Source organism: Ornithodoros turicata, chromosome 1 (assembly GCF_037126465.1).
Source record: "Ornithodoros turicata isolate Travis chromosome 1, ASM3712646v1, whole genome shotgun sequence".
NCBI classification, from domain to species: domain Eukaryota; kingdom Metazoa; phylum Arthropoda; class Arachnida; order Ixodida; family Argasidae; genus Ornithodoros; species Ornithodoros turicata.
Window position 1 is genome coordinate 40,695,195 of NC_088201.1, and position 10,676 is coordinate 40,705,870.

A 10,676-nucleotide genomic window follows, 5' to 3' on the forward strand; every position below is an offset into this window, starting at 1 on the left:
AAAAGCATGATATTTGGCTATTTTTTCCGATGGGATAGCTCGTGAGTATCACTGTGAATTATCATGAATTTGAGTGAATTCGGCACGGTCTTCATATTGGTGGGGTAAAAAAGTGACCTTTACTTGGCAAATTTCCGAGTTCAGTTCGCAAATATTTACATAATTAAACTTGGAGTACATGACATTCACATTAGGAGGTGGCAAAAACCTAATAAGAACAAATGCTGTTGACCGCATGATTCTAGGTGGCGTAGTTTTTTTATTATAATTCAATGACACGTTTTCTGGGACACCCTGTATATATATCACCGGATAATACCGGAGAAGAAATTTAAATAAGCGGTAACAATTGTTAATGAATGACATCTGGAACATAAGCATTTGCTCTGTACTTACAGAGCGATGTAAAATCACTAGAGTGATTTATGTTTATTGATTAGTTATTTTATTTCATGAGTGATTATTTTTTTCCTTCATTATCCTAGTTACAGTAATTAACCTTTGAAGGATATTTCTTGTCTGTTTTGCTTCTGTTCTACTTGTGTTTCTAGAGCATTCTCATGGAAGATCACCACTATAACCACCAGCCAGCAGTCCCCTTCTTTTCTACATCTTGTATCTATCATTGTGCTGTTGGGAAACAGACACAAGACTCCTATAACCAGAGCTAATAAAGCACATTAAACTCAAACAGTATAGAACAACCTTAATAAGGATTGCACAATTTAATCTTTAACCATTAACTACAAAGGTAATTGCTATTGTAATTAAGCACCAAAGGTTGGGAAGAATCTCTCTGAATGGTTGTTGAAATGAAAGGTAAAAAAAATTTTTTCATCACCTGTACCAAATTTGCAAGATATACTGTTGGTGTGTTAGTGCAGAAATTGGCCTTGCCAAGATGGTTGAGTGTCGAATGCAAATGCTGCAACGCCATAAAGATATTCTACGTTACCATTAGATATGCAGTGCTATTTAAATGCAAAAACATTTTTTCAGATGTATTTAAATATAGCCCATTCTTGTTAGTGAAGACAGATCCAAGGCGTCCATGTCTCCGGTAGAACATGACTTGAAGATACACATAACACAGGGCAATGCGTAAAGTGAAACATTTAGGCAAAGGACACACTTGTCTTCTGGTCGCTTTAGTGGTCCTCGGATGAGTACCACAGTGGAATCTTAATGTCTGGAGCGAACAAAATTGCAGCTGGTTTCATACATTTGAGAACGTTATCCGCACGAGTGCTATGCAAATGCTATATCAATTGTAGGAGTGGTTCCATAAACATTTGTTATGGAACAAGTATGTGGACCAAATGGCGTCACACCTATCATAAAATGACCATATTCCTTCGACCCCAATGCACTACATCTACGGTGGGAGGGTAATTCAGTCGGGCGGATCCAGGATTTTTCTGAGGGAGGGGTCCAGCCTTGAACAGCATGCTACATGCACTACCTAGGGTCAGTTGAAGCAGTATGTGAAGACAGAAATTCAGGAGCAGGTCAGGACATCCAGACCCCCCCCCCCCCCCCCTTTCAATATCCATGACCACATGCTGTTATTTTACTTACTTATTTATTTTCACTTTTTATTTTTATTTTCATGTTTATATTTATCCTGTGTCTTCATATTTGCAGATGTGAGGGGAAAATCTCACCCAGATATTGCTGAACTTGCACTTCAGTTTCGTCATTAGCATCAGCGCTGCGATGATTTATCATCTCACTGTGCTCCCACCGTGGCAGCTTGGTGAACGAAGTGTGAGAAAGCGAGCTTCACTTTCGACAAAGTATTGGCTTCTGGAATGACTTGGTAGCCAATACGTTAGTGGAAAGATGTGAGCCAAGAGGGGTCACTCAGTGGCGGTCCCAGGGGGGGGGGGGCGTTCCCCCCTCCCCCCTCAAAAGCATAGCCTGGTTCAGTTTTCGTCTCTTTCTCGCACGAAATCCTATCACTGGTAAATTACCACGATTTCGTGCGAGAAAAGGTTGACCCCATGTCCAGAACCCCCCCCCCCCCTCGCACCCAAATGGATAGCGACTGGCTAAAGGCTCGCAGACGTCGTCCCCCCCCCCCCCCCCCCCCCCAAGTACTTCGCTCTGGGTCACATGCACATCTAGGTCGCATGCATGCTGGGTCACATCTGGGTCACCCCTGGGTCACATGCAACTTGAAAACTCTTCCCCTGTTACCTTACCTTTTTGCTATTCAGGGCTCGTGTCATTGTAGCCAAAAGTGGGGCAAAATGTTGATCTACATGCAGGCTGGTGGGACAGAGGGACTTGTCCTGCCTAAATCGGAACGTCTAGTCACTTTAACCTATCATGAACCATTGAAATGCCATTCACGAACACTTACCACATGCCTTCGTGAGTAGAACTGAAACTTTATTATGCTTTCACATATCCTAAATTTCTGTATTGTAATCTTATACGGGAGACTACAAGCAAAACCAACTATGAAAAACTTAAAGGGACGGTCTCGTACAGCCGGGGCGATTCCGAAGCCTAGCCAAAACTACTTTCACGAGTACTGTACACATACAGCATTCAAAGTTTCATTCGGAATAACCAAGTCGTTTTCGAAGAATTTGTGGAAACGTGCCGTTGCTGACGACGAAACCTGCGCTTCTCTCATGCATACGTCACGCATGACGTCGGCCTGCGGGTACGTCGTCGTTGTCATGGTAATTGTAACTTGCAGAAGCACCTTGGGTTGAGTCATCCCCTTTGCTCTCGAAATGGGGACATTGAGGCATATATCTCCGAGAGTGGAGAATGTAGTCCGAGCATTAACTGTGGGGTGTCCGATAATGTGGTGCATAATCGGATACGTGGAAACTAAGTCACGTGTTTTTTTTCCGCGAGTATTTAATGCGGTTTTTAAATAAACACGCACTCTTCTCCATGTACGTCGTCAGCGACACTTCATTTCGAAACATGGTCTGTGTGCAACGGGGAGTGTAATGGAAGCGCGCGTAATATAGTTTTGGTCGGAGCAGTAATGCGACCGCGCGCTCCGATGGTCGGCGACTTCAGACTTGTGATTGTGGGTGGGGTTGTCCCGCGACTTTTAACTTGTCTCTGAGGAATAACATAGTTGTTCTAAACCACCATGTTTGCCGCTTCTTAGAATGTGCGTTTTTCACCTGAGAACTGAAAGGAAATGTACGAGAATTGCCGCGGCCCCCAGTAACTTCTGAAAGTCGCCTGCTCACGCCGATGCACTAGCGCGCGCAAGAGCAGACGATTTCTGTATCCTATCACGGACTTTCCCGCAGGGCGACGTGGCCGTTCTTATTGTTGCCAACACAGATCGCGGCATGCTGTGCAATCTTTATCAATTTAATTCGGTTATTTAATAACTGTGACGTGTTTTGTCGGGTAAATGCCCAGTATTCCAATTTCAACAAATGGCAATCGAATGGTACGCTTCATGAGAGGGGCACGGGGTACGTGACCGTCCCTTTAAGCTAATACAAAAGAGAGCGGTACACTTACTAGAAAATGTGCAATACCAGGATTCAGTTATCATGCCATTTTATATACCAGGCTTTTTAAAAAAATCCTTTACAGAGTTTTTATAAAGTGGTGAGAGCAGCATAGATGTCGTTTTTGCAGTTAAGTTATATGGCCTCTCGAAGAGAGTATGTAACTACAAGATGACTAATTACCTAAAAATCATTAATTTCCTTTTTAATTAAGGAATTTCGGGCAAAAGCGAGATAGCACAATGGGAGTCAATCCTCGTTGAAAGCCATTCCATCTTTCAAAAATCCAGAAACGAGCGCGTGCGTTGAAATATCTATCGCCGAATTTCGCTATGCAAATGAGCCGAGACCAAAACCCTGTGCGCATCAGAAGTGCAAGGAGTTAATTCCATGTCAGAGGACCACGTGCTTTGGAGCGATGGAGATAATTGGAGTAGGTGCTCGTCCGCTGGCCACCCATTTTGCGGCCCAGATAAGCCGCAAACGGCGAAGGTCATGTGCTAATGAGGCGCGCGGTTTTGGTTTGGACTTACTTGCCTAGCGAAATTTTACTATGGATATTTCAACGCGCATCACCTTCGCCGACGGAGGGAAAGGCCTGGGCCGGAAAGAGGTTAATCTGGCCAGCAGATCAGTACCTACTCCAATCACCTCTATCGCTCCAAAGCACGGTGCTTTCTGACGTGGTGCTCCACGCGCTCCTGGTAGCCGCGGTTTCGGCTCATTTGCGTATCAAAATAGACCTCTACCTGTTTGTAAACAAATGACGTCATAATGTTCGACAGCGCCACGAGTTTGGTAGAGTTGAACTACGTTCAAAGCTAGTGGTGAACAAGTTCGCGCCCGAAAGCCACAGTCTTGAGGGGATTACGATGGTCTCTGAAAAGGACGCGACCTTCCGTCCTACTTTTCTTTCAATAGGAGGCAGCGAACAATTGCCCATTCGTGGAACCCAGCTCTCCCCTTCCGATCTGTTTTGGTTTCGGTGTGTCTACCTACGTCATGATGACGTTTCTCGGGTAGAGGTTTATTCCGTGATGGATATTTCAGTGCACGTGGGCGTTTCTGGATTTTTTAAACATGGAATGGCTTTCAACGAGGATTGTCTCCCGTTCTGCTGTCTCGCTTTTGCTCGAAATCCCTTAGTTTAAAAGTTCATTGAATTGTAGGTAATTTAGTCATCTGTTAGTTACATAGTTTCTTCGAGAGGATGTCCGCCAGGCCGTATAACTTAACTGTGGAAACGATATCTATGCTGCTCTCAGATTTTTTTATTAAAAAATCTGTAAAGCATAAAGAAATCACAGGACGGTTACGGTTGTGCAAGGCAAGGTCACTGGATTGAGGGAAAGTACCGCCATCCTCTGATCTTTGCCGCCGCGACTGCGCCGCCATTATATCTCCAAGGTCGTGGCGTGAAAGGAAGGCGTTACTTTCCCTAGTCCAGTGACCAACGCGAATTTCAGCGAGAGCACCGTCGGCATTGGGCCGTCATTTTTATCGATTTTTTATCGTCCAGTTCTAGTCGGAGCTGTGCGTGGCAAGTCAACGGCAGCGCTGTGAGATAATTCTTGAACCACAAGCGGTCGCACACCGAGCAACTGTACCCAAATGGGTTGTCCCTGAATTGCCTAGTGAAGCCCTTCGTGACTCCTTCGGTTTTCGCTTGCCTCTGACGCCTCTTTACCTCCGCTTCAGCGGCACGTATTGCAGGGTCTTGCCGCTGAGTCTGCCTTGCCTTTGCTTCGCCAGCACGCACTGCAGGCTCTTCGCGCCTGTATTGTTTTGCCTCAGCTTCGGCGGCACGCACGTTGTGATCCTAGCGTCGCACTCTCTTGTTTGCGGCCTCGGGTGCACGACGAGCTGGGTCTTCGCGAGCTCTGTGCTTCCGTTCGCGTTCTCGTGCCCGCTGCAAAGCTTGTGTGTCAGCAAGACTCGGTATCTCGCATCTCCATGGCGTCTGAAGAAGAATCAGTCGACTCCCCCATCAGTCGAGTCAGTCGACTGGGCGAGATAGGTCGATCTCCCCTCTCCATGTAAACCCGCCTACATCGACCTAAAGGGGACGTCGACGCAGCAGAAATAAGTTGCTATGTTGGGGTAGATCAGACGACTGGAGTCGTCTCGCCTTTGCCATGTAAACCGTGCAAGTCGACTGTGTCGACGGTTTCAGCTGCGTCACAACCGCATCTACCGCCGTGCTCCGCCCGCAACACAGAAAATAAACATGGCGACGGACACGGCTGACGTTCCCGCCGGTGCAAGCGTTTCAAGCCAGCAGCATTGGGCGTAGACTGGGCCGTTGGTAGAAGGCTTTAATGTTTATGGGCGCAGTAAAGGAAGTCACACACTGATAAAACAGTATGCGATTGGAAAGTGACCACTTTAGTGCCTTGGCGGCGCTGTAATCGACTGAGTCGACTGAATTGCCCGGCGGACTAAAGCGCATCGCTTCCTGCCATGTAACCCGTCCCTAGTCGATCTTTGCGATCAGTCGACTGTTGCTTTCAGTCGACGTATGCGCCCATGTAAACGCGCCTACTAAGGGTGCCTTTTTAACTCAAGCGCCATGATAACATTGTCCTCGTCATCGTCGTCACTCTAGTCGTCACTATAGCGTCGTCGTGTGTTCGCTTTTCCTTCTGCGGACGACGCCGACGCCGCGATCTCGGGAAGCGAGGCACTATAATAGCTGTCACTGTAAAACGCCCTGTATACTCTATGAACACGGCTTCATTTAAGGATTGCAAGTACACAACAATACATTCAGTCAGTTCTTTATCAGTTTGAAGAACCAAGAGAACTCTTGGCAGGTACAAACAGACTATACGAAACAAAAGATTGAATATCACGTTACCTATATATTTTGTTAACTGCGCGGGCGAACACGTCCAGCCAACCCCGAGCCAACATGAACGTAAATTAAGAGGTTATAACAAAAAACATATGTACCCATACTAGCAATGAGCGTGTATTTATGTAACTTTCTTTAATTCTGTTTGTGATAAAAAGATAAAAATACAAACTACTGTTTATTAACGTACGGCTTGGGACAAAAGTTTACGGAACACGGAACGCTGACTTACTGAAACGCTGTGTGAGTGGTGCAGAACGCGTAAAACAATTGAATAGACCGGGCCGCTGTGGCGTCGCTCATGATCTCAGTTGTCTCGTGTACGTAAACCCCCAATGCGTATTTCTTCATCGGAGAGGTCCCGTGCTAGATATCGGGAAGAGGTCGAATAAGAAACGGATGACCGGCTGTGCTATCAATCTCTCAATATGTGTGTCCACTCTTGGTTGCTGCTAGGGTATCACTCCAAGGGAAAAAAGCGAAACCCCAGTGTTCCGTAAACTTTTGTCCCAAGCTGTACAAGCTTTCTTGCAATGGTCTGCATTTCGTCAACGTGACGACCTGACGTACCTGACGAAATACAGACGGTGTCCGCCCATTTCATAGAACGCCGTTTCATCGACGCTGTTTAATCGACGCCTGACCAAGGTTAGGTCAGTAGAGCCTTTTACGTATTTCACATGTTGTCGCAAGAAAAAGCGGCGACCACCAATTCGATGAAACGGCATTCGATGAAATGTCACTGTGGGTGTCCGCCCATATCATCGAACGCCGTTTCATCGACGCCTGACCAAGGAGGTCAGGAGAGCCTTTTACGTTCAAGACGCGGCAGCGTCACTGTACCAGCGTCTGATGGTCGACGTAGCATTCAGGAAGTGGCCCAAAATATTTGTTGATAGCCCCTTCCGTTTTTGTTTTGTTTTTCTTTAAATATATGCCAGGATTCTAATTATTTCCGTACGCCCCAGCGATTGGGAGGGCCTTGATATTCCCGGTTGCGAAATTTCCGAGTTCCGGATTTCACGGTCTCGAAACAAAGAAAATGCTCGATTGCTTCGTAAGATGACGTGTCGTGTTTAAAAATCCGATATCACTAACCTCTCAGCTTCACTTGTCTTCGATGTCTGTCGAAGTCATTTTAGCGAATGGAACCACATTTTAGCGGCCTATGTCCAAGTGTTTTGCGAAGAATTTTCCCGCGCGCGACTGTGCATTCTTGGCAGCTTATTTTCGATCGGGGGTCCATGAAACATTTATTTCCAGCAGTTTATTTTGTAACGGGAATTTCGATCACTTTATTTCCATTCTCTCTGGCTTATCTATGCCCAAGGTGTGTCCTGTATTCCGAGCGTGTTCCCAAAGTTCCGATTGTTTCGTCGTGGCTTTTCAGTAGAGAGTTTTAGTACATCGTACGCAAAGGCGATAGCGCACGTAAGAGATAGCGTTGGTGGTTCCGCGCACTGCGCGAAGCTCTGATTCTGTTATGGGCGTGCGCAGAACCATCAACGCTATCCCTTACGTATGGAAAGTCGATATCTCTTCTACGGCGGAAAGGCTAATATCTCTTCTGTGCTCTTGCATACGCGTGGACGCGTCTTAATTTTTTTTTCAGTTTCACCGACACATGTTGCCGGACAGTTACAACAGGATACCCCTATGTGAGTAGGAATTAGTAACGACGTGAGATACATTTTTCTCTCCACACTCCAACTTTGAAGTTTTCTAAAACAGCGGAGAAGCTATATTTTGAATTTTGTCTTTCAGAACTTCAGATCTAACAAGGTCCTCTACACACACATTTTTTGAACAAAATCGAAGATAGTCGAGCAGCCATTTTGGTTCATCCTGCATGTGATGACCTATAAAACAGATTTCTGCGACAATTATAATGTAGATAATGCCTCTTATAGACCTTCTACCCTTAGTTGCACTTGGACAAATAACTAAATAAATTGGGGTGATGACGCCCACATGTGCATGCGCATATTGAGCATGAACGACAGATCCTGCTGCACAAAGTTTGTTTTTGTATACATTGTTTTACTTCATGAAGTGTTGTTTTCGACTGTAGAAAAAAAAAATGCTTTGAACTGAGCGGTGCCGTACCAAATGGACCGAGATGCACGGGGCGACGAAATAGTCCCATGACTCGTGTCGGAAGAGGGCTGTGGTTTTCAGTCTCTTTGGGCAAACGCCGACAGTGGCCACCCGGTGCACTAGATGCCCGGACGTACACAGAGAGTGAGAAACAAGGAAGCGGAAGGTGGCTAAGAGAGTACTCAGCTGGCCTGACCGATTGCGAGTTTGCGACCCGCAGCGGGTAATACGAGGCCACGGCCAGGCCAGAAATACGCGTTGCTTAGAACTCACTAACGACCTTCGTTGTGGTTGTACCAATACGGCAGCTGTCTATGAACCAATCAATCCATATTACAGGTCACTTCTTTTTATTTATTTATTTAGTTATTTCCTATTCAAAGAAGTACCCGCGAGGTACCGCGTTAGCATCTAGGTTTGAAACACAGGCGTCTATGTTCAGCGACACCTGCGTTCTTTGCGCTGGCATTGGCACCACTGTCAGCCACTGTCCTACACTTTCCTAGGTCTGTGGATGTAATGGCGCTATGGACGTAACAGCTGTTGGATGTAACGGCTCGTTGTATGTACTGACTAATGGATGTATCGGCCAGAAATGGACGTAAAGTCTCGTTGGATGTAACGGTCGTTTGTATGTAACAGCAGGGTGGATGTAACGACTCGTTTTTGGATGTAAGAGCACGATGGACGTAACGGCGCGTTAGATGTAGTGGGACGGAATCCCCTTGATGTGGAAGGGGTCAGATGATGAATGATTGGATGATAACACTACAGGTTTATTTACGTATTTACAATGGATACAAGATATAAAGGAAATGAACCGGCTGTGACGATGTTTGAGTCCGGGCTGCTTGTGACAGTAAATAAGCTTCGCTTTTGAGTATCGATACTGAGTCCAAGAGCGAGCATGCGCCATCTTGTTTCGGCGCCACGGTAGCCACGCGCACTTTAGCGCACGATGTCATCTATGGCGCGCGGGTGAAATGTTCCTTTCTCTTGCAAGCAGCTCATCAAGGTTGACGGCCTTGAGCTCATCTTGACATCATCGGGACGCCCTGGTGTACAGTACATGGATTATCGCACAACAATCATACACGCTTCTGTATTCCACTGCGAGCATAATGTTAGCCGTCTTTGATGGGGATGGTGCCGGTGTGGTACGGAAACAAGATGGCGCTCCTGCTCTCCCTTGGACCTCAGTGTCGATACTCTGAAGCGTAGCTTATTTAGTGGCTCCAGGACAGTCGAAGCGTCGCTCCCAAATTGTTCTTCGAAGGAGTCCTCTCCCCCATTTCTTACAACCGAAGGGCCGCCTTTCGTGTGACGCAGCTGTGAGGTGATGGTGATGAGGTTTCGGGTATGGCCGGTATGCCTGGTACCGGGTATGCCTGCATCTACGCCATTCTATCTATACGTTACATATATATAGTATATAGGTTAAAGAGGTTGAGATATCAGACGGCTACGAAGTTGAATAAAAGTAAAATAATAAGACGTGGACAACTGATTACAGGGAAGTTAACAAAAACTAGTTTATTTAGTTGATAATTTAACAAAACGGTCGACGTTTCGACAGTGGCACTGTCTTCGTCAGGACAAAGGTGTTAGAAATGTAGCACAGGCTAATGTGCTACAGCCATGTGCCTATCAAGTTATCAACAAACACCCCGGGCCGCTTCCTGTTAGTGCTACACCCCCTTGATTAAATAGTTTCGAGCAGACGTCTTTGTTGATGATGGAATCGTTTCCGAAACGTCATTTTAAATGAGGGGATAGAGAGGTAGCAAGCGAGCTGCTAGTATAACTCCATAACTTAAAAACCCGAGACTGGGGGACAAAAAAACGACAACACAGACAAGGTCTTGTCGTTTTTTGTCCCCCAGTCTCAGGGTTTTAAGTTATGGGTCATTTTAAATGTTTTAATTGATGTGCGTGCCAGTGTGCTGGCAACATGACTATTCCCGGCATTTGGGCCATTAAAAAAAAAGCTTCCATACTATGTTATGACATTCTCACTATAGGAATCTTTCATCACTTTAACCGAGCTATTGAAGAATTGACATTATAGTGAAAGTTCGACAAGATCCGGGAGACGGCTCGAAACACCTTATTGTTGCATAATGTAAAACCCCGAGACTAGGAAACACGAAGGGACAGACACAACACTAAGTCTCAAAAAGATTTCGTGTTGTGTCTGTCCCTTCGTGTTCCCTAGTCTCGGGGTTTTA